At 40.3% G+C, this 27716-nt stretch overlaps 1 protein-coding gene and 1 long non-coding RNA gene across 16 annotated transcripts in view; one reads left to right on the forward strand and one right to left on the reverse strand.

Moving 5' to 3' along the window:
- The window catches only part of LRRC8B (leucine rich repeat containing 8 VRAC subunit B), a 92137-nt gene that overhangs the window by 50371 nt on the left and 14050 nt on the right, over positions 1-27716 (reverse strand). For 7 of the 14 annotated variants that reach the window (XR_009608123.3, XR_009608124.3, XR_009608122.3 and 4 more), the window contains exon 2: positions 62-116. The exons of 3 other annotated variants lie outside the window; for them this stretch is intronic. The gene's annotated coding sequence lies outside the window, so the exon portion shown is untranslated. Of the gene's footprint in view, positions 1-61; positions 117-1973; positions 2059-4869; positions 5065-27716 lie in introns of all 14 variants that reach the window. 4 more of the 14 variants (XM_078451700.2, XM_078451697.2, XM_078451701.2 and 1 more) reach the window with 2 other exon arrangements.
- LOC144617230 (uncharacterized) lies at positions 16537-27617 on the forward strand. Of its 2 annotated transcripts, XR_013557515.2 has the most exons (5): positions 16537-17111; positions 17664-17835; positions 18398-18555; positions 25882-26019; positions 27259-27617. It is a non-coding gene; the product is annotated as an uncharacterized LOC144617230 (long non-coding RNA). The 2 variants fall into 2 exon arrangements; XR_013557514.2 differs by lacking the exon at positions 25882-26019 and having other exon boundaries at positions 16548-17111; positions 27259-27613.

Genomic DNA, 27716 nt, shown 5'->3' on the forward strand with positions numbered 1-27716 from the left:
CTACCAATGTTAAGAGTAATTATCTTTACCATGTGTTCACAATTCAGAACGTTAGTCTTACCCTATGAATGGTGGTCAACTGGAAACTCTGCAATTAGTTTCTATTTGAAAAATTCCTAAAGAGAAATCATAAACATATTGTTACATTTTACCCATCAGACTGCAAGACAAGTTATCCGCTCATGCAGCTCTAAGATTTCCAACATCTATAATAACTTTATGAAACATACAAAAAGTAACTAAAAAAGTGAGCGTTGTTAAAGAGATCACCTTCTGATCTCTTGCAAAGGTTATCAACTAATACCCAGGGAGTGACCCAGGGACTAGCACAAGTTACAATTTAATGTCATCACCACAGCAATTTACAAGGCATAAAATATGAACATTAAATGTTTACTTGAGAATGAGATAAGCATTATATCTCAGGTACCACTCACTTTATAAATAATAGAAAAATCCCATTGAAAAAACCCATTGAAAATATCCATGTTTCTTATAGAAAAAAGAGGAAACATGGTGGGGTGGGGGGAGCCAATATTTGGGATAGTTTCTCCAGTTTTTGTTGCCACCGTTTTTGTTTTTTTGTTGTTGTTTGCTGGCCTGCTAGTTTTACACAAACTATGCCATTGTAAAATTCAATGGCACAACATTTTTGCCTCCTATTATTTATCATAGGCTTTCTCAGTGTTGTCACAGTTTCTCTAAACAGCATTTTAAAAAAAGATTTTAGGGGCGCCTGGGTGGCGCAGTCGGTTAAGCGTCCGACTTCAGCCAGGTCACGATCTCGCGGTCCGTGAGTTCGAGCCCCGCGTCAGGCTCTGGGCTGATGGCTCGGAGCCTGGAGCCTGTTTCTGATTCTGTGTCTCCCTCTCTCTCTGCCCCTCCCCCGTTCATGCTCTGTCTCTCTCTGTCCCAAAAATAAATAAAAAAAAAAGTTGAAAGAAAAAAAAAAATTAAAAAAAAATAAAAATAAAAAAAGATTTTATTTTGAAGTCATCTCTATTCTCAATGTGGGGCTTGATCTCACAACCCCAAGATCAAGAGTCACATGCTCTTACCGAATGAGCCAGGCATGTCCCTGAACATCATTTTTGTTTTTGCTTTTATAATAAAGTTCATTTATTTATAAATTTTTAAGCTTATTCATTTATTTTGAGAGAGAAAGTGTGAGTGGAGGAAGGGCAGAGAGAGAGAGAGAGAGAGAGAGAAAGAGAGAGAGAGAAAGAGAGAGAGAAGAGAGAATCCCAAGCAGGCTGCACAGAGCCTGATGCAGGGCTTAAACCCATGAACCGTGAGATCATTCATGACCTGAGCTGAAGTCAGACACCCAACAGACTGAGCCACGCAGGTGGCCCCTATTTATTTTGAGAGACAGACAGCATTCAGGGGAGAAGCAGAGAGAGAGAGAGGTCTGTGGTGACAGGGAGACTCAATCTTAATCTCACGAACCTTGAGATCATGACCTGAGCCAAAATCAAGAGTCAGACACTTAACTGACTGAACCACCCAAGGAGCCCAACATCATTTTTCTTAGGAGTGTAATAGTACCTATGTATGTCATAGTTAAAAAAAATATTTCCTTACTGAATCTTGGATTTTCCCTTTTTCCCCCTTTACTAATAATACTGCAAATATCCCTGTACTCTGTTCATATAATTTCCTTTGCATAGATCTCTAAAAGTGAGAGTAATGGGCCAGAGGGCATAAACATTTTAAGGCTTCTGATATATAACAACAAATTGTTTCTCAAGAAATACACTGATTTTCTTTTCTATAAACAATATATGAGTAGCACCCTCACCAGATGTGGTCATCATCATTAAAAAAACAAAAACAAAAAAACCAAAAACACAAAACTGTGCTAATTCCATTCTAAGTTATTTTATTGTTTCTTTATTTTGCATTTCTTGACAGAGTAGAGGTGAATGCTTTTCAACATGTTTTATTAACAAATTTCATTAACATTTATTTACCTACACCAGAGGAGTATTTTGCTGAGAAGACGGAAATGGAACGACAGCTCTTACAATGACAGCTTGTCATCTCCGAGTGAAGTCACTGCAGCCAAGTAAAAAAACAACAGAATGTAGCTCCGTTTCTGTACCCAGGCTAAAACCAAATCACTCAAACTAATTTTAGAAACTACAGCAAAAGTTATCGCCTTTCTTCCTCCTCAGCCCCAAACAAAAGCACCAGTTAGAAAAATGAAATGTGAAAATACTAAATGACAATGCTTGTTCTAACAGAATAAATAGTCCACATTAGGCAGCTTAAAAACAGGCAGGACTCTGATTGCCAGAGTAACGCTGACCGACCCGTGCTGACATGGGCTGTGGGGTCAGTGGCTCCTCCAGCTTGCGAGGCTAATGGGTGTTATAAAACTGGCATCACCTACCCCCTCAAAAACATTTTCTCTCCCCAGTGGCAGGACACGAGACGTGTTCACTTTCACTTACAAAGGCAATTCCAAAATAATCTCAAAACACGTATTCTGGAAGATTAGGAGAGGACACACAACACTAAGAATTGCCTTTCTCAAATAAGAGCTCCCTCTGGGAGGTTCCTAGTGAGGGACATATAAGGGAATACCCGCCCCTCCCCCCCAAGGACTGGGGATTAAAGAACAATAGGGGACAATCAACTATGATAGAAAAACAGGAGGCCCCCAGCCTTTTACTTTGAAAGCAGAGAAGTCTGGATGCTCTGATTTCCTTCTGGTCACTAGAGATAGGGGAGACTGACAAAACGAACTCCTATGTAGTTAAGCAAAGAACGGTTATAAAACTTTGGGATCTGAAAATTGGCTTTCCATTTGGGCAAATTTGTGTTTTAGGTATGGCTAAATAAAATCTTTCCCTTTAAGGTTTAGCAAGAAGTCAAAAATCTCTGCATAGTAACCCGATCTCATTTTGTAAGTCAGATATGGCAAGAGTCACTGCAATATCACACTTATTCATCCTGCCTTGGGCCATTCCGTAAGTTTAAGGCTTTAGGTTATATAATAGCCTATTTCATCAGTTTGAAAAGTTCAAACTATGAATACCAGATGTACTTAAAAGAGGGACATTTCCTTTCACCATCTGTCCTATCCTGATCACCTCCATGAATCACTTCCATGAGCCACCTTGACCTCCATCTGTGTTCCTATGACACTAACAGTTCTCTCCCACTGTTTTATCGTATACAATAAGCTATTGCCTCAAGTTCCTTGAGTGCTGGGACAGCATCTTATTATCTATATCTCCAGGACTGCTCTCGGTATCTCTTTTCAGTGCTAGATTAAAAGCCTGCATGTTACGGCAGCTTGCATGTACAGATTCATCAGCAGGGTGTTGAAAACATCTCTGGAAACTTAACTAGATTAAATAAGAATAGTATCCACCAGAACTTTTCTCAGGGATTGTACAGAGTGTGGTTGCAAGGAAAAAGAAGGGGTCTGCTATTTTACTTCTGGTCAGTTGAGATCCTAGGAACTTGAGGGGTTCTTTGGCTACCCTTTCCCTCTCACACAGGGCTTGGCTTTTCCTCTTAAAAAACGTTGTGAATAAATATATAAAGAATAACAGTCTGAAGTGGCATCAAATCATTAGCCTGCCCAGGGTAACAAATTATTAGCTTATCTCTTGTTCCCCCATGTTTCAGTCTTGCCCCTATTCCCACCATAAATATTTAGTATATAATTACTGAGTGAACAAATAATACTAGGCCAGGTCTTACCACCCAGTTAGGAACCAAGTACAGAGGAAGAGGCCCAGCTCTGTGAATGGTCCGTGAACCCAACCACACACACGATGAGTCTCAAAGGGTGAGAAAGCAAAGCAGAGGGAGGGGACAGAACCTCTGGCATTTCCATCACCCCATGATACATCCAGAGATTCAGAAGCAGAGGCTAAGCCTTCACTCTTCAGGAAGAAAGGAAAAAAATTTACACCTGCCAATTTCACCACCAAACATGACATCTCACAAACCTGAACGGAGAACCGCTGTCAATTTACCATGACTGGCTGCATTATAATGATGGTGAGTCATTTTGAATCAGTGATGGGTCACTGGATAAATGCCACAGCATTCCTAAATGGCTTTAATATCTTATCAAATTATGATTTCACAATTCTTTTATACAAATGAAAAGTACAATGCAACAGGAATAATACCAAGACCAGTGGAAGTATCGAGTTTTCACCCCAACAAGGATGGTGTGTATCATGCTGTTTTGTGCCTACCTGCCCTTCCCACCCATCCCCAAGACCATAGGCCCTGGGAAGGCAAGAATATTTCTCATCTCCTCAGGGTCTGCCAGATCTTAGATGCTCTGTAAGTATTGTAATTCCACAATTCCTGTGAGCTATGACCAAGCTCAAAATACTGTATGTCTTTTGGATGGTTTCAGTCTCATAAAATTGGTAACTTCTCATAGGGATCACTGTAAAGAATGTTACATCCATTACCACATATTCTTAACCCAATGATAAATATCAATTGCCATGCACTGCAAATCACCCTGGTATTTAGATCAAATTCACTTCTGACCCTAAAATTAATCCTAAAAGGGTTAATGTTCACCAAGTACTAAATGACCGTTAAACACAAAAGATGTTTAAAATGAATGCTGCTATCCACTCTCCCCCCACTCAGAAAAGTACTCAAAACATTCCTCAGGCTTCTTCAGCATTTAGGGAGTACTGATAGTTCTATTACACTGCCATTAAACTGCATCACAAAGAGCTGGTTAGATGCCTTTCAGCCTCTCCCTCTGAGCTTTTTGAAGAGTGCAGTGTCCTGGGCAGGACCTAACACACGAGAGATTCTTAGTAATAACTAGCTGTTGAATTAAGAGGTAGGAAATGGAAAAGGGGAGGCTACCATTACCGTGTATTCAGTGAGGGAGGTATTATGATCTTAGCTCTAAAGGTGAGAAAGTTGAGGACTGGAGAAATGAAGAAACTTGCTCAAGCTCACACAGCGAACCCCAAATTCACACCAACCAGCGCTATGAGCCATCTGCTACACCGCCTCTCCAATGAACTATATAAAAAGGAGTTTTATATAGAACGTGGCATCTCTCTGTAAAAAAAAAAAAAAAAAAATCACAATCTATCTTTTAGAGGAACCAAAAGACACAATCTAAAAATCCGATCTCTGCAGGTTTCCCAGCTCATTACTCAGTACTCCATCCCCATACAGAATCAACAAACGCTCCCTCCATCCTGCCTGCCTCTATTATGTAATTAATTAAGACTGACATGCCAGATAGCCAGAGCAAGGGTGCACCCTGCAGGCACAGCTTCTTACAAAGAAACATTCCCCCATCAATTTTATGACAAGAGGAATAACTAACTGAAGTTGAATCTGTATTTAAATGATATTTTATGAGGCTTTTCTTCCTGGCTTTCCTATTAAAATGCAGTTCCAAGAAATTAATACCATATCCCCTACAGATGACATTCCTTCTGAATTACTTAATAAAGAAGTATCACATGCCTTCAGTATGTTTGTTACTTTCTAGTATGTTAGTGCCTTTGTTAGGCCTAATTCTTATTATAAAACTCTCATGAATGTTTGAGAGACCTGGAAGGGAGCTGCAGCAGAATGGTTAAGGTCAGATCCATCTTTGACTTGGTCATTTACCACCTGCTTGATCTTAGATAAGCTAAGTATCAATTTTCTCATCTATAAAATAGGGACAATGGAGTTATTTTAAGAATTAAATGAGATAACCATAAATCAAATGCTTAGCACAGCAGCAGGTACAAAGTAAGCACTCAAAAGTGGTAATTTATTAACAGTGTAGCAGCTTTATCCAAAATTAATCTTTTAAAGATTGGCTTTAAAGTCTTATCCTGTAAAGAGAAACCAGACTGGATGTTAGGGGGTTTCGTTCTCCACCTAAATGAGTGATTTGCATGTTGGATTTTGCAATATATCACATGACTCCAGTTATTAGAAAGTGTTGTGAAATATAAATGTAACTTACCTCAATTATTTAATATATGGCCCAGAGGGAAGACAAAACAATACATGCTGATACAAAAGTAAGTTAGCCTGGGCAAGGAACCCCCACTTTTTGATGCAGTGCCTGTCTTTCGAGTCAAGATTCATGCTGCAGGCAAGTCAGATAGAGCCAATGTCACCCAAGCAAAGGCCATGTTTTGAAATCCATAGTTGCACAACAATGTGCATGAACTTACTGTCACAGAACTATACACTTAAAAATGGTTAACAATGTACATCTTATGTCATGTATATTTTACCACAAAGAACCTATAACCATGTAAAACATAAAAACTGTTCTGACTGCTTTAAATTAACAAAATGGATTATGCAAATTAAATATAGTGTGGGCCCCAATGTCCTAGAAGGCACACCAATACAAAGTGTCTACTGTGTCAAATTTGCTTTAGCCATAATCCATAGATTATAATAAATACTATTTAATTATCAATTTTGTTTGTTACCTTGAATTAGGATTTGGCTGTGTGAGAGAATATGATCCTACTAATTTGTCCAGAAAAGGCATAGATTTTCTTTTATCCTAGATAAATAGCCATATATGAAGCTAACACATTCAAAAATCTTCCAGTGACTATCTAGGTAAGCATGCCTATGATCTTTTTTCCCCCTAAACTAATCATTGAAGCACCCATATGTTTACAAAAATCACCAATAACTTTAGATGGGTTTGAAAAGTACTTGAGCCTCTTATTAATCTTCTTTTATTAAGAGGTCAATCTAGCAGAAGGTGTCAACAAGGATAGCCTAATGTGAAGGAGGGCTGGGGAGAGAGGCAGATGGGGGTTTGGAGGGTCAGGGTGGGAGTTGGGGTGGAGGGAGAGGTTGGTGGTAATGTGGAGAGACTGTATCTGTGTTGGGAAGTAGTTAAAGAAGAGTAATCATAACAATTTGCTTTAGTGATAGCAGACATACGTACTGGGCACTTACACTCATCAATCAATCAGTTCCTGAGACTCTCATAATTATGAACTCATTTTTGTACAGTTGCCTTGTTACTTCCTTGGGCTCTGGATATGTGGGATGGAAATGACCATCTAAGGCCCAAGAGGACAGAGGTAATGATCCATATCAAATGAGAGCTAATTTAATAAGAGAAATCATTGCTCTGCCTCTCTGTATGGGGTATACTGCAGGAGGATGAGGGAATGCAGGAATGAGACTGGATATTTAAATAAAGGAAAGTAACCATCACAGTGGCATAGGGAAGAATCAAGACCACAAGGCAGTATGGCTTATCAGAAAACCCCTGACTAGGTGTCAGGAGACCCAGTTTCTACTTCCTGCTTTCCATTGATCTGACAGTATAAGTTAAGTAAGTTACTTTACCTCATTTGACCTGACTTTACTTACTTGTCACGTTGGAGGAAAACCCAAATGATAGACCCTCCACTTCCAGTATTCCACTGTCCTCTGAGTTAATTAATTGCAGTCAGAGTTGGGGGACACCTAATCTGAAAAGACGCCTCTGGAGTGGTGAAAACTGAGGTCTTTAAAAGAAAACAGTGACAGCACCAGAGAAAACATGAACTCAAAGACCAACAGTGTAGGTTTTCTTAGAAAGAGAGCAATGAATGGTCTACAATTGGCAACTAATAAATCAGTCTTGCTAAAAAGAGAGTAAAAGTGGTTCATAGCAAGAAAAGAAAGTCATTGGGTCAAGCATATTAATAAAAGCACTGATTTTAATTGAAGGTAGAGAGGTAACTGGAAACCATGCAAGGGTCCTAATACAACCCCTTCCCTTAAGCACTGGAGTTCACCATGATTTGGTCCTTGTGCCATATATGTGTTCCTCGGGTGACATCCCCTGCTTGAAAGCATCATCTACCACCTCTGTATATGTGACCCCCAAAACCATATGGTGAACCCTGCTTCCTAGCTCAGAGCCTAAAAATCATCTCCCTAACACCTTCCTGGCTATTCACTGAGATGTGTGGGAACAACTCGCACTCAACACATCCCAAACTAAATCCACCATTTCTGCTCACACCCACACCAAACCTGCTCTTCTTGGATCCCTGAATATTGGTAGCAACATCCAGCCTGACAGGTGAATGATGCTGAAGGTTGGTAGTAATATCAAGAGCTCAGGAATCTACCCCAAAACCTTCTTTCCCTCTATTGCCTCAAATCTACAAGTTCTTTTCTTAAACTAGCCCCTTCTGCATTCCTGCTACCACTGTCTTGGGTAAAGCCCATCGAATCTTTGGTGAAGACAACTGAATGTCTTCCTCTCTTGACCTCCTTGGTCCCATTTCCAAATTGCAGCCAGAGAGCTCTTTCTAAAACATATCACCTCCTGATTTTTTTTTGTTATTATAAAGATAAAATAATATCACAAGGAGGGGTTGGGAGGCCTGACAATGGAATGTGATGGGAACAAGTGTTATCCAGCTTCTCTTGGTGTTTTATTGGCTCTTGCTGTTTCCTTCCCAGGAATGCCAGGGCTTGACTCCAAAAGACTGGGCAGACTGGGTCACATATTCGGTGATCATCACTCATTTGAGAATAGCTGGACTCGGAAGAAAGGGTGCTTCACCCTGTGGCTCACTGTGGGCACTCACTCAACCTGACAAGTTAGCTATGGCTCTCCTAACTCCAGCTCACGCTGCCTGTGTCGAGGATTCTGATACACTTTGGACTAGCGCTGTGAGGAGAAGGGATTTTTAAAGCTTCTAGCTCTGTTCCTATCTACATGTTACCGGTGTCTATGCTCCCAGATACTGAGCATTTTTACAGAAGTTTGCTTCTCCCTGGACAGCAGCAGTCATTGCCATGGTAGTCAATTCTGGGAATACAGAGTGATTGCTCCCTCTGTACGTTTTCTGGAGCAGCTTTACGTAAGTGCAAACTGTCCAACTTTTGTTTATTTTTATACCTCTTGTTGCCCCAACCCTGGGACCTTGTTGCTGATCAAGTGAAACCTCACTTCTCCATTCCCACCACAAGCAAGAATGAGAGGCAGGGGCTGTTTTGCATGGCTATAGTGTGGAAAGTGTGCACTATGAGTCCCTGGCCTGCCTCCACCACCATCTACATGGGCTTAGCAAATCAACGCACCCAATCTGGCCTTCCAGGCCTCCCTTGTACAGTATGGACAATCATACAGGCCCCATGGGTCAATGCTGGTGTTAAAATAAGTATTGTGGAAGTACTTTGGAGTCATTAAAGTGGTACATAAATGTAAAGGTGAACTCTTACAAAGAAAGCCAGTGTTTTTTTTTTGTCAGTAAAATAATTTTAAAAGAGGATGCCTTTGGCCTTGGAATATTATCTTAAATTGAAACAAAACAACCCATGAAGTGAACTTTTCTTATACCACTTTGGTTCCAAGGAAACAAAACAGTGAGAGTTACAAGGTCACTGACACCTCCTAACATTGAAGTCCCACTACCAAAGTCAAAGGAATATTTCCGAAAGGCCCAGGGGTCCAGGTAGAAATTTGTGGCCCAAACACAGAATTGCACAGTGAGAAGACAACAAGTAGAAAATTCTTTCCCAAGGCAACCTTGCAAAAATGGACTGATAATGGACCATTTATATTCTGTCAGTTGGAGAAAGAAGACAACGTTAACACCCACAACCTCTGGCTCACAATGCCAATGAAGTGCAGCCATGCCTACCTACGTATAACCCAGAGAAGGCCTTTTACAACATTCCAGTCAGCTGACACTGCTTATCTCTTCCCTGGAAGAAGGTGTGGAAGACTGAAGCATCCAGCAAGGGCATTAACAGAGAGAGAGGTCAGTTTTGAAAGAACAAGCCCTCCTGGCGTCTATGTTTCAGGTAAAAAGTCCACTTTCACCTTGGTGTTAAATTAATGCTTCATGTGTGCAACTTGGATAATGGCTGCTGGTAGTCAAAATCACTGGTTTCCACTTGATCCTCTGCCAGAGCAGAAAAATGTCTGGTTCACATTTAGAGTAAACATGGCGAGATGTCTTTTTTCTGACATTGTATGGGTGTCCTACTGTGCGGTCCTATTCTGACACTACCTCGAGATAGCGTGAGACTGTACAGGTTTAAGGGTTCAGTCCCACAAGACTGCCCCCATGTCAGACCCAGTCACAAGTCCCAGGACCCAGACAACCCACACTTCTGTCTGACTTTGTAATAGATCCAAGGGTTCCCGTAACCTGCTCCTTAAGTTTGGCAATTCATTTGAACGACTCACAGAAATCAGGAAAATACAAAGCAGTAGGTTTATTACTAAAGGATACAACTCAGGAACATCAAATGGAAGAGATGCACACCGCATGGTATTTGGTGGTAGTCTCGGTGGGGGAAGGGGAGGTGGTGGGTGTGGAGCTTCTATGTCCAATCTGAAGTGCCACCCTCCCAAGCACCAATCGGGAAGCTCCCCAAACCCTGTCATTTAGGGGTGTTTATGGACGTTTCGTTACATAGACATGGTTGACCTGTGTAAATCACTGGTCACTGGCAATGAAACATCTCCAACCCCTCTCCCCTCCCTGCTCCCCCAAGGTCGGATTTAAAGTTCCAATCCTTGGGGCTCCAGGGTGGCTCAGTCAGTGTATGACTTTGGCTCAGGTCATGACCTTGTCGCTCTGGAGTTCGAGCCCCACATCGGGCTCTGTGCTGACAGCTCAGAGCCTGGAGCCTGCTTGAGATTCTGTGTCTCCCTCTCTCTCTGCCCCTCCCCTGCTCGTGCTCTGTCTCCCTCTCCCTCTCAAAAAAACAAAAAACAAAAAACAAAACGTTAAAAAAAAAAGTTCCAACCCTCTAATCACAAGGCTGGTTCCCCTGGTGACCAGCCCCCAACCTGAAATTCTCCAGGGACCCAGAGTCACCTCATTAGCATAAACTCAGGTATGGCTAAGAAGGGCTCATTATGAGTAACAAAAGTCGCTCCTATCAGGAAATTTCAAGGGTTTTAGCTCTGTGCCAGGAGCAAAGACCAAATACATATGGTACCACTGGTAGCACAGCACTGCCTAAGAACAGTGTCACAGGAGGGCTAATTCCTATTCAAAATAGTTGCAATTTGGAAGAGTGCAAAGCAGCACACTTAGAAGGTCAAATTCACCTTCAAGGCCCAAATAGCAGTCATTAAGCCACGGACTTCCTGAGTCAATGACTTACAGACTTTCTTCCTAAGGGAAGCCTTCCCTGCTCACTCTGACCAGGCCTGTCACAACGAGCTCTTTTAGTTTTCTCTCCCTTGCTTTCATAGTGCTGGTCACACATCTTCATGCAATTGTTCAAATAAAATTGTTCAAAATAAAAAGTTTATTTCTCTCCCACTAAACTATAAGGTCTATGAGGTCTGGTCTACATGTATCATGCTCATCACTGTATGGCCCTGTATTCGTACAGGCAGAAGCTGCTATTAAACATTAAGTGAACGGAGAAAAGAGTTAAAATTAGACCTCCTTGCTTGGAGCAAAGACCACAACAACTTCCTACAACCACCGCATCATCTTCAATTCTCCAAATTCCACTTGACATGCAGAAGCCCCTGAGACATTTAGCAGATTCAAGACCTATCGGCAGAGAAGAGAGGTTTAGCTCAGCCATGGCATTAAGTATAATTTCAGGCAGCTCAGGGCATACTGAAGTGATAAAGCAAGGTCAGGCTTCTAAAGGAACCCACAAATAACTACTAGGAATCAGGGAGAATGCCCCACATTGCAAAGGTGACAGGCGGAGTTTCTGCACACAGGTTTGGCTTTGGGCTTCAGAGGCCAGCAGGATTCTGAGGCTTCATTTGATGTTAGCAAAGGAGAGGAACCTGGGAATTTTAGAGTTTTGATGGCTTCTCAGGAGACAGAAGTCACATTCCCCATCTGGAAGTTTAACACATGACTTCTAAATCAGGGTGGGGCTTTGTCTGGCTCAGTGACAAATTCAGCTGCACAAGAAGCATAATCTCCGGGTTAGTGACCTAAGTTTCTCCTTTGTACACAGCAAATGAATCTTCGGTCATTTCTTAGCAACCAAACTTGAAAGGCAGAAAGACTGTGCCAAGAAAGCTAATGGTGTGTTTTTTTTCCCGTGTCCTTTTTTTCCCCCCTTACCACCCACAAGAAATAATATTTTTCCGTTTATATTTGACAACACCATCTGTTTTGATTGTGGAAAGTCTTACCCATTCAAGGAAGTCAGCAACTTAGCTGCTGCTAGCTGAACAGATGTAGAAGTAAAGAGGACCCTATATACCACCAACTTGTGTCATGGCCAGAGATGGGACCTTAACAGAGAGTGTGATAGGATGCCCTATCCTGCATCCACTCTTACACTAGGTGTCCTCAACAATCGTGACCTATTTTCGACAAAGGTGCAAAGCATCAGCCCAAATGTTGAAGGGAATAGAAGGGTGTCGAACACAGACCTGACCTTTGAGAGGAGCTCATGCTTTAGTGAAATAAAGCATGAATACAAGAAAGCTCAACTGGATTACATCTTAGGGCATCTTAGTGGCATCTTAGGGTAATATACACCAAAGGAATAATACTTACGGCAGAGGAGTTATGAGTGGATCACGAAAGATGCATAGGATTTATGTATGCATAAATCTTATCCTTCGGGATAAGAGGTAGAAGGGGTAAGAATAATAGAGCACATATTTTATATGGAGGAATGAAGGAACAAATAAAGAAGGTAGGAGGATTCTGAGGTGAATTTTAGGAGTTAGTGAAGAGACATATACAGATGGAATAGAATTTTTGAGACAGAAATAACAGACATAAGTAGATTAGGGTCAAATAGTAAAGAAAGTCTCCAATGTCAGGCTAAGAACTTTTCAAGACACAGCTCAGGCCTGAGAAATTATTGTTTTAGGGTCACTTTTATTAGTTTAATTTTACTTTTAGAATTAATAACAAAATATTTTTATGAGAGCAGAAAGTAATTTGCATTTGATCATATAACCAGTAGGGAACCCTTGACGGTGTCTGAATAGGGGAATGATGGAAAAAATACATTTAAGGGCATGTTAGTATATATTAGAGAAATTAATCTGAAAGCATCAGGAGAATTCATTGCAGGGGGTTTGACAACAAGAGCAGGAGCCCTAATTCTATATTAAGGTATATATCAGATCACCTCATTAAACATAAATGAGCTGCAAAACTAAAATCTCAAGCAGAAAAATAGTTATGCTTAAAAAAATTAAATTTTCAGATTAGCCAGTCAAATGGTACACCTGGACAGAACAATTAGATTTTGAGGGAGCAGCCTTTTCTGCTTAATTGGTGTTTTCAAAAGAGAAATTGATTTGATTAGTTTTTTGTTTTGTTTTGTTTTACACTAGACAGTACCTGAATACTTTGATGAAATCAGAAGTTTTGGGGTAAAAATATCACTTTTAGAATTAATAGCCCACCACTTGATGCAATGCTGTAACACACACAGCCTTTTTAAAAACACAACACAAAATGGTGCCAGATGGACCAGTGGCCATGTTTAACATGCCATAAGCAGGCCATCAGTTTAAGAATATACCAGGCTCTTCTTCTGGAAAAATCCTTAGGCATTATGTCACTCACGACGCAATCAAGCCTCTGCTTAAAATCAAGTTACAATTACTCTAATTATGGGCCAACATTTCATTTGTTTCTCAACTGGTGCCTAATCAAACAGTTCTGTAGACGACTTCACCACAAGGTAACTTAATTAACTTCAGCACCAAAGGTTTTTCTTTTTTCTTTTTTTTTTTTTCCCTACAGTTTTCTTTGGGCAACCGATTTACCAGTTCAGGCGTCAGAAATCTTGTTTCTAAAAAACTACTACATGAACTAAATCAAAATCAAACACAAATGCTTTCATCCATTGCAAAACAATATGCTTCTCCCATAAACGCTTTATTTAAATATTTCCCAGCAACAACAGACTGGTGTGGACAAACCAGGAAGTGAAACCAAGTATGATCACATTGTGAAAGCCGAGTAAAATGAAAGAATATACTGGAATTAGCTGAGGCACTATTAAAATTTCATTTAAAAGTCCATCCCTCTGGAAACTTCAATTTAATTAAAGCAGTAATAAGAGGAATTTCAAAAGCATAAGTCTTCATTTTGTTGTTTGGCAATTTTCCCAAACTGCTATGCAAATGTCTTGTCCTGTAGCCAGGCTAGATCATCTGAAATGTGAGCACTCACTCAGCCCGCCTGGTGAGTGGAGAACACGGTTAAGCTAGCATTTTCCATGTCACTAAATCTACTCTGAAACAAAACAATCACAAATCCTTAATGACTTGCTTTGGAGAAATGTGCCATTTGGTTCTAATGTGACAAGCAAATGGCACTTCTAATTGTTTTGCTGGGGTCACTATCGTTCCCTTTATCCTACTGTAAATTAGGAATTCCCTGAAAATAGGGACTATATTTTACTGTTTGATTCATTTTCTTTTTAGTTTAAAACATTTTTTAATTTAGAAAGAGAGAGAGCATGTGAGGAAGGGAGAGAGGTAGGGAGAGAGAATCTCAGGCAAGTTCCATTCTCAGCGTGGAGCCTGACACGGAACTCAATCTCACGACCCTGGGATCACAACCTGTCAAAATCAAGAGTCAGGTGTTCAACAGACTGAGCCACCCAGGCACCCCTTGATCAGTTTGTTTTTTAAATGAGTACTAAGACTCAGTGACCCAGACATAGTAAGAGTTATAAGTATCTAATGGTTCTTCTTATTGTCCAAGGATAGTGTTTTCCAACAAGAGTTGTCACAGTTTGTATTTTTCTTCGAGTGGTGGACACTAAGCAGAATCATAACTCCTCGCACCACTACCGTATCTCTTGTTCTTAGGAAATTGCCTGTGGGAGATGGGTTAGAAGATAGCCATGCAAAAATGAATTCTGGTTTGCTGATTATTATTTATTCTTATTAATTTTAAGTAGGATTTGAGTAAATTATAATATTATAATGCAATATTATTATGGACACTTTTTAGCGATTTAAATACATCAGGTAGTTCCTGGAAATACCTATGACTTTATCAAGTGATCAGGCACCCCCATCACCACACAAACACCTTTCAAATGTACCAGTGCTACTCTGCAGACAAAGCAGACACACTCCTGCTACATGTCAGAATGAAATTTAAAAGGAAAGAAAAATGTGGATAATTACAAGCAGTAACAGACAAATCCACTGGCATGTATATGTAGGCATATAAACATACTGTGGGGGCGCCTGGGTGGCGCAGTCGGTTAAGCGTCCGACTTCAGCCAGGTCACGATCTCGCGGTCTGTGAGTTCGAGCCCCGCGTCAGGCTCTGGGCTGATGGCTCGGAGCCTGGAGCCTGTTTCCGATTCTGTGTCTCCCTCTCTCTCTGCCCCTCCCCCGTTCATGCTCTGTCTCTCTCTGTCCCAAAAATAAATAAAAAACGTTGAAAAAAAATTAAAAAAAAAAACAAAAAACATACTGTGTGTGTATACATGCATAACAGTAGGAAAATTATGTGCATGGTGAACTCAATAAACATTTGACAGCCTACTCTGTGCAAGAACTGTTATTCTTAAGAAAGTGAGGCAACTCTAACTATTAGGTATTTACCCAAAGAATATAGAAATACTAATTCAAAGGGATCCATGCACCTCAATACTTAGAGCGGCATTATCTACAATAGCAAAATTATGGAAACAGCCCAAGTGTCCATCAACTGATGGACAGGTTTTTTATGGATTCATGAAAAAGAATTAAATCTTGCCATTTGGAACCGTGAATAGAGCTAGAGACTATATGCTAAGTGAAATAAGTCAGTCTGAGAAAGACAAATACCATATGATTTCACTCATACGTGGAACTGAAGAAATAAAACTAACAGTCATAGGGGGAAAAAAGAGAAAGGCAAACCAAGAAAGCCACTCTTAACTATAGAGAACAAATTGATGGTTACAAGAAGGGAGGTGGTTGGGGGGATTGGTTAAATAGGTGATGGAAATTAAGGAGTGCACTTGTTGTGATGAACACTGGGTGATGTACAGAATTGATGACTCACTATACTGTACACTTGAAACTAATATTACACTGTATGTTAACTGGAATTTAAATAAAAACTTTAGAAAGTGGGAAAAAAAGAAAGCGAGGCAATTCTACTGTTGTGGTATGAAAAGGTTGCAGAGACTGCCTGGGAGTTGAATCCTGAGTTTGTCAGTGGGCCCATGAAAGAAGTCAGTATTGAAGCAGGCCAGTTCCCTAGATGGGCTCTTTCTCTCAGGTCACCTTGTTTTCTTCCTGTTACTCTCTCATTCCCTGTATCAAATACTATTCTTTCCTTTAGCACCTGGAACTTTACACTTTTATTCAGCGGATTCTCCCGACACGGGAAATTTTACTAAACATTTGCTATGGTGTGAGACAAACAAGACAAAAAGGAATAATAATTCTGTCAATGAGAATTCATTTTATTTTGTATTTCATCTTATATCTACCCTTAAAACACGCATAAAAGTTAGGAAGATGGGAAATATACACTAAGTGATCAGGCAACAAGAAAATATATTATCAAGAATTAAACAATACAGTTGAAACACAGTATGATTGAAATGAGATACAGCTGCATAATGCTTTAAAGTTTAGGGAGCATTTTTTCCCCATAAGTCATTCAAATCATTTGCTTGGCTTTATAGCAGCCCAGAGAGGAAAAAACAAGCAGCCTAAGCCACATTTTGTGAACAAGAGCTTGATCCCATAACTGATACCAAACATCGTGTTCTTCTCACCATCCAAAGCTTGTACAAAGCTTTGCCTCGTACAAAGGTCAACAAAGTCATAGTTCAGGGACTAAAGAAAGCAGCCTGGGCCTGTAGGGATATGCAGGAGCTGGATCAGAAAGCACTCTAGTCACAGTAGAGCAAGAACAGAAAGGTCTTGAGATAAGAAGAGCAATGAGGTAGCAGGTCCCCTGAGGAGAGACTATTCCTAGTCAGAGGGAGATGACTTCACAAATAAGTGACCTAGTGAGACTTTTAGTGTTAAGATTCCAGAATGAAGAGGATGGCTTCACTCGACTCACAAAAGAGAACCATGAGAGATTCTAAAACAGAATGCCAGCCATGTTTCAGGAAGACTAACCTGGTGGGGCATGGGAGATAAATGGGGCAGGAGAAGAGAGACGGAATGAAGGCAAGAGAACCAGGTAGGATCCTACAGTAGTAATTAAAAAAAATTTTTTTTAATGTTTATTTATTTTTGACAGAGAGAGAGAGAGAGAGAGAGAGACAGAGCATGAGCGGGGGAGGGGCAGAGAGAGTGGGAGACACAGAATCCGAAGCAGGCTCCAGGCTCTGAGCTGTTAGCACAGAGCCCAAGGCGGCGTCGAACTCACAGACCGGGAGATCATGACCTGAGCTGAAGTTGGACACTCAACCGACTGAGCCACCCAGGCTCCCCCTACAGTAGTAATTTAATAATTAAGTAGCAAAGACCCAAATAGGAGAGTGTCAGTGAAAATGACCAGGGATGAGGCAATTTAAGTAGCATTATGAGGGAAAACCTGGTAAGTACTGGCTGTTGGGAGAGATGGGGAAAAGAAAGAAGAATAAAGCTCGACTGCTAAAAGGCTTTATCATAAAGTGTTAGTTAATATGCCAACATTCACTGGAAGACCAGTGAGCAATCTCGTGAATTTTGCTCTTTAGCTTTAAATCAAGGATAATTTGTTAACCTAGGGTTTCATACCTTTATAAAGGGTTTGGCATAGCTAAGTTTTGACTCAGTATTGCTCTCAAGAGTGAACCCAGTAGGAAAGCTGATGAAGGTGAGATGAAGGACATAAAGAGGCTGGGCACCATCAAAGCCTCATTGTTGGAGGCGTTCCATTGTCTTCCTGATGATGAACTACTAACTCTCTCACAAAATATGTAAGTGTATCTATTTCATTTTACTTTAGTTTAAAAAAAAAAAAAAGCTGCTACCTCTACCATGGTACTTCAACTCTCATTTGTGCTTTAAACTTACTGGTTGTAAAACAGTGAATACATTTGGTTTATCAACAGAATTAATAGTAACATGAAGGAATTTCAGATGTGCTGTGTTTTGTATTTTTATAACTCTCAATCTTCTCTTTGCTAGCTTTGATAGAGTTGGAAAATGTATCCTTGGGGAATCTAATTCTGGAGAATATTTCCTGTTTGTTTTTCTCTAATTTATCTCTGTTTGATGTGCTATATAATTATTTAGTCTATTGTCTGGATCTACCCACTAGGCAGTAAGCTCTGAGGACACAGGGCTTTTACCTGTAGGGTGCACCGATGTATGCCCAGCACTTAGCACAGATAGTAGAGCTTAATAAATAATAGCTGAGTGAATCAGTCATAGTCCTGTGATCGTGATACTTCAAGAATTTAACATGTGTTTTTCCTTAGTAATCATGTCTCATCTGCATGCTTCAACTTAATCTTGAACCATGGTTTCCATTTATAGACTCTGAAGAAATTCTTTCAGGACCTATACTGTGATGGGACCATGCAGGGCACGGAACGTTATGGTTGCAAAGGAATTAACATGGGGAAAATTGCAGCCAGGTCTCAGTTTCTCCCAGGTTCTCCTGGGATTCCTCTGTCTAGCTCCATCTTAGGAGGGTGAGTCCTGATTCTTGTTCTACCCGTGCAACTCTCACTTCTGGTTTCCTGCTCTCGATTCCTGTTTCAGTCTAGGTTTCCTTCTGGTATTCTGACCCAGGTTACCTGAGTTTGACATCTGTTGTTTTCATTGCTTGACACTTTGATTTTTTTTTTTTTTTTTGTGGTTAAGCCTACAGAACAGTCTAAGTTTGTATTTCTACACAGACCAGAGACTCACATAAGTTAAAATTACAAAATAGATATTATAGACTACATTCTCAAGGTTCTTACTGTCCTTTCCTGTCCCCATTATAAAGCCAAATAATATCCTCAACATGCTGATGATGGGACAATCAAAGTGACTACTTGCATTCCCTTATTCAACATAATTTTTTTTTTTTTCTGGGCAACTGGATTTAGTTAGGATGAATTATTACACAAAGACAAGAAGAAACTATCACCATAATCTAAGTTCCTATTAAGAATGAAATGGGGGGGGGGGGCGCCTCAGTGGCTCAGTCAGTTATGTGCCCAACTTCAGCCCGGATCATGATTTCGCAGTTCATGGGTGTGAGTCCCACATCGGGCTCTGTGCTGACGGCATGGAGCTTGCTTCAGATTCTGTGCCTCCCTCTCTCTCTGCCCCTCCCCTGCTTGCATTCTGTCTTTCTCTCTCAAAAATAAACAAAGAATGAAAATGAAAAAAGAATGAAATGAAAGGGACTTCAAACATAGGGAAAGAGAGATCTATTCTATGTAATTTGTGCTATACATTTTCCATTTGGTGTCTAGATACGTGTTAGGAAAAAATACCGTGTTTGTGTACTCTTCGTGAAATGCAGTCAGTACATAACCTACACTCTGCTTCTTAAGCCACTGGATTGGATCTAATTTAATTCATAGGCCAACAATTCTAAACACATCACATGTATCAGCAAGGCAATGTTTAGAAAGGCTCTTGTCATCTGCACAGAAGACAATTCACTTGACAGCACTCCTTTCTTGAGCAATGACTCAAATCAGCTAGACTGAAAATAAATCTAAAGGGTACACAGCTGTCATGTAATCTCAAGTAGCCCTCTGAGCAATAACTTGATTCATTTTTTCCCTATTTGTACAACTGGTTCTGCAAACAGGATTGCAATCCAACAAATGCATTTTTCTCCCACTTTGAAGAGAGAGCTTTTCAGTGTCCTAGGGAGGGTTCTTCTGGATTCCTCCATCCTTATGGGTATGGCAAACTGCACATAGTGATCTCTTGATTTTATTTAACAAGAAACAGACATTTAAAGTCAATGGTGTAAGGGTGCTTGGGTGGCTCAGTGGGTTAAGCTTCTGACTTCAACTCAGGTCATAATCTCACGGTTGGTGAGTTTGAGCCCTGTATTGGGCCCTGTGCTGACAGCTCAGAGCCTGGAGCCTGCTTCGGATTCTGGGTCTTCCTCTCTCTCTGCTCTTCTCCCGCTTGTGCTCTGTCTCTCTCTGTCTCTCAAAAATAAATAAACATTAAACAAAAAAAAGTCAATGGTCTATGTGAACCGGTTACAAATAGGGCTCTATAGAGTATAATACTTTATTAAAGAGATGTTGGCATCAAAGTTTGAAGTACCGACAGGTACCAGACTATCTACTGGGTATAGGCAACTTATTTATATTCATTGTAGCATTCCTTAATGGTTAACTTTTTGTTATGGGAAATTTTAAACATACATAAAAGAAAGAGAGGAGTGTAAGGAAGCCCATGTGCCCATCACTCTGATACAACAATCAAAATACCCAGCCCCACTGGATTACCTAAAATAAATTCTAGATATCATATTTTATCTGACCTATTTTAGAACATATCTCTAAAAGGTTTAAAGTCTTTAAAAATCTTTAAAACACAGAACCAAAATACTATAATCATACCCAATGGTGTGCAGGTAGATATTCAACAACCAGTTCTCTGAGGAGGGAAAAAAGGTCCTGATTTACAGTCTTTGCTAACTTGCATGGCAAAACTGTTTCCACCATGGCCAATTTCAACCTACTAACATGATGGCGCTGAACGTGGGACTGAGAAGAAATGTGTAGCCACCGTTATATAGTACTTCCACTATGCAGACACCTGACACATAAGTAACCTTAGGAGCATGGATAACAGCAAATTATAGTAAAATAATTAGGAAGTGATCAGTTTTGAGTATCACTTTTATTTTAATACTTTAAGTTTGTATAATTTAATTATTTAATGGATGTGTTTAACAGTTGGCTTGGAAAGTTCCTGAAAATACAACAATCAGCTCTTGTCCACTCTAGCATGCCAGTGAATCACATCCAAATAATTAACAATTCCTTAATACTACCAACTATCCAAATTTCTATGATATGTCCTTCCTCTTTTTCCTCAGCAGTAGAGTAATATTTTAAACAGGAAGGAAGGAGGAACTTTGCTTCAGAAAGCTAACTAAAGTGTCTGGATTTCCAAATGGTTCAGAGCCACTGTGTATAACCCACTTGGCTGTTAAAGTCTGTTTCCAGGAGATTAAGTTAGTTTCTGTCACACACAAGTCCCTTCATATTACTGGGGAATCATGGTAACGATTTTATTTCCCTTCAACTGCCCATTCTTAGGCCCACAAGAGACAGAGTTTGGGAAGGAGGAGAGGGACTTGGCAGAAGGGAAAGTAAGTCCCTAACCAGGTAGACAACCTTAAGTTAATGAAGTGTTCTGCCAGGAAGATTCCCAAGAAGATGTGAGATGCTTTTCTGTGCCTGAGACGACCCACCATGGAAACTTGGGTTTGTAAAAAGTCCTCTTTAAATGTGCTTCCCAGAACGCAATATGCCACATCAGATGTGGTGGGGCCTACCCGGATGTAAGTGCGGTTGTGGCCATCCTTCCATCTCTGATAAGGATGCCAGACTGCACTCCAACTCTGCCTTAGCCTCACGGTAAGTAAGACTCTAGTCCAGTCAATGAACCAGTGTCTACCAGTACTCACCCAGGCTCTACAGGGTACAGTCTCCAACACCCTCTCTTAACCAAATCTCATCCCCACCTCCTTTCCAACAACATTTCACACTATGCCTTTGAACAAACCCTTTCATTCCAGGAGCACAATTCCAAACACACACAAAAGTATAAATAATAGTATATGGAAGCTCCATGTATCCTTCACCCAGCTTCAACAATTCTCAATTCATGTCACACTCACGCTCAGGATTATCTTGAGGCATCCTGGACATACCCTTTCATCCACAATTATTTCAGAATTACATGCATTCTTTCCTGCACACCTCTGCTCAGACATTTCCTCCCCACCCATCTTTCTAAATTCTATGTCATCCTGCAAGGCTCAGCTCAGGTCTCACCTCCTACGTTGCTTCCACTGAACTTGTCACTTAGTCATGTCACCTTGGGACATCGCTCTTACTGCTATCCTGTTGTTCCTTATTAAATGGTTCACTTACAATGTCCTTAGCCTGGGAAGCAGGAAGCTTCTCTCACTACACATATAGAGCAATAATAAATGCTTAGTAGGGAAAGAACTAAAGAATAATATTTTGGTTTTATAAAGGGTGTGAAAATGTGGCCCAACAATTTTACATAGTATATTGACCAAATTCCTTACATGAGAAATGTGTCATGCACAGACCAGGGTATGTTGGCACAGTATGACAGGGCAGAAATAACACTGGACATGGTGTTAAAAGGCCCGAGTCCTTGTCCTTGCCCTTCTGTTTGTGTGTTATTTTGGGTTTGAGTGACTTTTCAGAGCCCATCCATATAATAGGAATTAACTGCAGCCAATCTCCCCTTTTCCCTCACCAGATTGTCAGAATCAGATGCTATTACACATGTAAAATATACCTTTGTAATTGATAGAGCATGTTGTTGATACATATCATTACCTGTAGATACAGAAATGTTTAGCCATATGACCCAACAACAAGGAAAACTATTGCTTCACATCCTGAATGCAGGAGGAAAATTTACACTCCAAACAGGGAAAGTGAGAATATGATAGCATAGAGATCAGATGGGATTCAGAACCAACAAAATTAACCCTGGGAGGAATATAAGAGCATATCTTTTCTTTCTGAGACTTCAGAAACCACTGCCTTGCAATTAAACCACAAAAACTGAAGGAGCCCTAGAAACAGATTGCAAAGGAAGCAAGATATATTGTCAACTATTAAAAAAAAATCCTGTTACATGAAATAATTAAATGGAAAGGCAAAATTCACCATCTGATTCCCTCCAAACAAAACTGCAGAATTATCCAACAAAGTTGTTGTCATTCTAAGCTTATGCTCTCTGAGGACATTTTCAAAGCCTCTGGCTTCTCAATTTTGTAGTCTGCTTTGCCAAAGAATAACCATTAATATCAAACTGCAAGCATTTATCATATCACACCAAAGACTACTTAAATTACAATGGAACTGAGGTCTTGTGTTCTCCCAGAAGAAAAGAGGATAGATGGCTTTATCAAGAAAACACTGTTCTACACACCACACTACAAGCTGCACTAGTGTCCTGGGAGAGATGTGCAGCCTAGCTGAGCCGTCCATTGGAATTTTAATATTGTAAGTTTTCTTGCAAATACATGAAAATTACAATGGTTGGGGAAAAGGCTTAGATTTTATAAAACTAAATAATTTGGGCCAAGGTAGGAAAAAAAAAGAGTTTTTCAATTTGAGACATTAATGCAATTTAGCAATAGTCAGTGAAAACAACAGCTGCTAAACCTGGTAAATCCAAATGAAATTATTAGGTTAAGATCACAGAATTACGCAGCGGGCATTTCAAAATTCCTAGCACATGGACGACAAGGGCACCAAAGCAGAATCGCATTAGGAAAGGAAACATTTTGTTTAAAGAGAAGTTTTTATAAGACTTCACCATGTGTAATATCTCTGAGGACTTCACTAGAGAGGAAAAACACAAGAATCAAAAGGGGAAACCAGAACACAAGAATTTTCTTCTCCTGCTCCTTCTCCCCCTGCACATATCAGGTAACCCTTATGTATCCTTACATCTCACTCTCCATAAACACACACACTCCAAGAGATTATTCAAATGATGGTCTGTTTTCCAAAAACAAGATTATTAGAATAAACTTTCTCGCATATAGGAAACTACCAATCACTGATTCCGTTACCTTCATGCACAAGAGGAAAAAAAAAAAAAACCCTACAAAGGAATTTTAGGACCTCTAACAAACATTTTTATAACATCTAGACTCGTGTTACTTCGAGTAACTCGTGTTACTATGATGATCAATTTGCATGAAAGATTTTTCAAGGTTAAAAAGTCTACCTATTTCCAAATAGCCATTAAAAATGTGAGACCATAGTTTTTTGTTTTTTGGTTTTTTTTTTTGGCTTGTCCATTTGCTGAATAATTCAAGATTGAATTTTGGAGAATGTTAAGATTGAAGAAGTCTCAGGCTATAACAAAAACTCAGAGGCTTTTCTGATCTGGTCCTGGGACAGCTCTACTTTCTCCTAATTTGTCTACAGTGTGCCTCTTCAATCCATAATTATACAAGCCTAATTTGTCAGCATTAAGCAATATGACTGCACTTTAAAAATGACCAGGAAAAAGTCCATTTAGGCCTAGTTAACTGAAATGACAAATTATAAATTATCCAAAGAATCAGGCAGAACTCGCCCTGCTAGTTCCTCCGAGGCATGTAAGACAAAGCAAGCCCAGTGTGGGAATACATTGGCCCTAAGGAACCGATGTGAGGCTGAAGCAGTTGAATGTGTGCAGTTTATTATAAGAGTCACGGAAGCTGGTGCTCATCAGAACACAATCATATGCTAAATCTTCTTCTAAACCCTTTATGTCAATTATTTAATGCTTCCAACGACTCCGTGAGATGATCTTTACTGCACAGATGAGGCAACTGAGGCAGTTGTGATTTACCTAAGTCTGCACAACTGGTAAACTCTTAGAAGCAAAACTAGCATGAATGGGAGTAATCTTCCAAGAGACCTGTGAAAGGAATAAAAAGCAGCTTACCCCAGTGGCCCGAACAAAAGATGAAACGTGCATTCGTTCATGCACTCCTTCTTTCGGTACTAAGTGTAGTAATAAGAGTCTGAGCAAAACGACTGAGCAGAGTGAACTCGAATCCTGCCCACCATCTGCCTGGACTGTAGCCAAGCTACACAATCTGTCAGAATGCCAGCTTCTTAATTGCCAAAATAGAAATCACTCTACCTGGCCTACTTTCTACCTTCACATTGATGATACCATCAAAAGAAATGGAAACTCCCTCTGCCTCAGAGGTATCAGAGAACAGTCTCCCACAAAGGAGTAAACTCCTTACAAAGACAAGCTCTGTTCTCCCCAGGCCATGAAACACACCTAGTGTGCCCAGGTTTTTCTGGCCCTCTGGAAGACGAGGAGGTGTCCCGCGCGGAATGATCGCCTGGTGTCAGAGGACCTCTCCTGTGCCCAGAGTCATGATTCTTCCCACAGAACAAACGTTACTTCCTTCTCCCAAGTCTCATTTCCAGTCACAGGATATCCATGTTTGGAAGCTATCTTAGTCCATTGGGGCTGCTATCACAAACTACCATAGATGGGGGTGGGAGGGGCTTCGTCAACAAACATTGATTTCTCACACTTCTAGAGGCTGAGAAGTCCAATATCAAGATGCCAGAAGATTCGGTGCATGGTAAGAACTCACTCTTGGTTCACAGACAAATATGTTCTCTATCATGACCTCTCCACCATGTCCTCATGATAGGAGTGGCAAGGCAGCTCTCTGGATTCTCTTATGAGGGCTCCACCCTCATGGCCTCATCACCTCCCAAAGGCCCCACTTCCTAACACCATCCCCTTGGGGGGGTTAGATTTCAACATATGAATTTGGGTGTGGGGGGCACAAGTGATCCTATAGTAGAGGTTATGATTTTTAAAGTTCTGCTAATATAATGTATATTCACCAGTAATCTGAAATTTGAGGATTTGGGGGACCCAGTAAGTAATCAGGAGAGAACTTAATCCATTCCTTCTATGAAAAATGGTTGAAACATTAGGAGTAGTAAGTCAAACTAGTAAAACTTCAGTAACCACAACTTGTCTTAAGTAATTGCCAAAGGATCCTTGTGACAAAAGGAAATGGGACCATTTAATCTTATGACTTCTTTCTCAAATTTCTTTCCTATTAGTCTCCTCTCTTCCATTCTACTGCTCTACTTGGTCTCCCAAGATGATCTCTCTAACACATCCTCCATACAGCTGCTGGCATTACTTCTCTAAACAAATCTGATGTCACCTTTGGTTTCAAACCCTTGTGTCTCCTCCTGATTAAGCTGTGTCATGACTAAGCTGTGTGCTCTTTACAGGGTTAAAAGTGCATCTTCAAGCCGACCCCAGGCAGAGGCTGAGCCAGAGTCAGCACTGAGTGTCCCAACTCCCACTCCAGGGCTGTCTTCAATTCCACAAAGGGGGAAAGCTGGCTTTGGTGGGGAGGGGTACACTGTGTAGGTATTTAAGAAACTCATAGAGCCTGAGGTGCCTCTCAGCATATTTTCACATCAGCACAAAAGCCCTTATGGCAGGTGACAAAATAGGAAAAATACAGGTCCATAAGGGAGAAAAAAAAAAAAAAAAAAAGGAGTCACACAGCCAAAGAAATAAGAAGTTGCAGCTAGAAGGAACTTCAGGCCACAGTGCCGTAGGTACGGTGAACACTGAACTTCCTTAGCTCCAAAAATGTGTTCATGTCCAGGGACTCTATATGTAAAACACTGTGCTAAATGATTTTACCCTGTACATGTCCCTTAAATATAAAAATGTTAGAAAAGAAAAACTTAAAAAATAACAATAAACTTAAAAATAATTGTCCAGGAGGCCTGTGTTAAGCATCCGACTCTTGATTTTGGCTCAGGTCATGATCTCACAGCTCGTAGGATCAAGCCCTGCATCAGGCTCCATGCTAACAGTGCAGAGCCTGCTTAGAATTCATTCTCTCCCGCTCTCTGCCCCTCCCCTGTTCATGCTCTCTCTCTTAAACATTAAAAGAATAAAAAATAAAAATAATTGTCCAGAAGATGGAATTGAGTAACTGGAATATTTTATTTAATCTTTGGGTAATTCATTAAGGCATCTAAGAATATGATACTTAAGATGTAATATGTAAAAGAATAAACATCCATGTAGAAGGTTAAAAAATACCTATGGGGAGGCACCTGGCTGGCTCAGTCGTACAGTGTGTGACTCTTGATCCTCATGGTTGTGAGTTTGAGGCACATAGGTTACTTTTAAAAAATGTAAAAAATACCTATGGGCATCTTCTCCAAGATCTTAAGGGAAACATTCATTTATACAATATCTAGAACATATTTAATTGTAATTCTAAAGCAAGCACACAATAAGCACACATTAGTAGTTTAACCACTTATTTTAAAGAAAGTCAATGGATGGGATCAAACACTGCAAGCTGTTGGTAGTAATCTAGATGGTAATTTAAAATAAAAAAAACAAAAACTAAGTACTTTGAAGGGAGGAAAATCTAAACTGGCAGATCTTCTCTACTGAAATATTCAGTTGAACAATGAAAAATCAAGCAATAGGATTAATGACTGGTTAACCTTAAAACCAGCTCAAGATTCCCTCTCATGTAATACGCTTTGGCAGAAATATTTGTCTTTTGCAGTGGATTGAGTCTGTGGCACTAATTTCTATACTGCACTAATTTCTGTACTGCATCTTCTCTGCAGGCCTCCATTTCTCTTCCTGCACTTTGAAGACTCAAAGAAGGTCTGGTGAAGTATTGAAGACTCATGGAAGGTCTGGTGAAGTACAGAACAACAGGAATATGGGAGCCTAAATCAGCTGTAACCCCAGGTATTCCACCCCCCCCCCCCCCCCAATTGAGCTGGTCCAGTTCTGCCACCAATAAAGAACAAGCCATGTCTGAAAAACCTAGATCCCTTTTTAGCATTGTAAACCATGTAGGAGATGCTTATTACATCTGCTTTGTTCTCTATTTCTATGGTGCCTATCACCATAGTAACAAGGCACACAGATGGAAAAGTAGGCTAGGCATACCCAAAAATGGGGGTGGGGATGGGAAAAAGGGGGAAAGGGCCTTTCACTGATTAAGAGAGAAAAGGCTCAAGTTTCTTCTATCTGGGCTGTCAGTACAATATTAATGGGCAAGCTAACTGAAAAAAAG

The sequence above is a fragment of the Panthera onca genome, chromosome C1 (genome assembly GCF_046562875.1).
Source record: "Panthera onca isolate mPanOnc1 chromosome C1, mPanOnc1 haplotype 2, whole genome shotgun sequence".
In the NCBI taxonomy this organism is placed as follows: Eukaryota; Metazoa; Chordata; class Mammalia; order Carnivora; family Felidae; genus Panthera; species Panthera onca.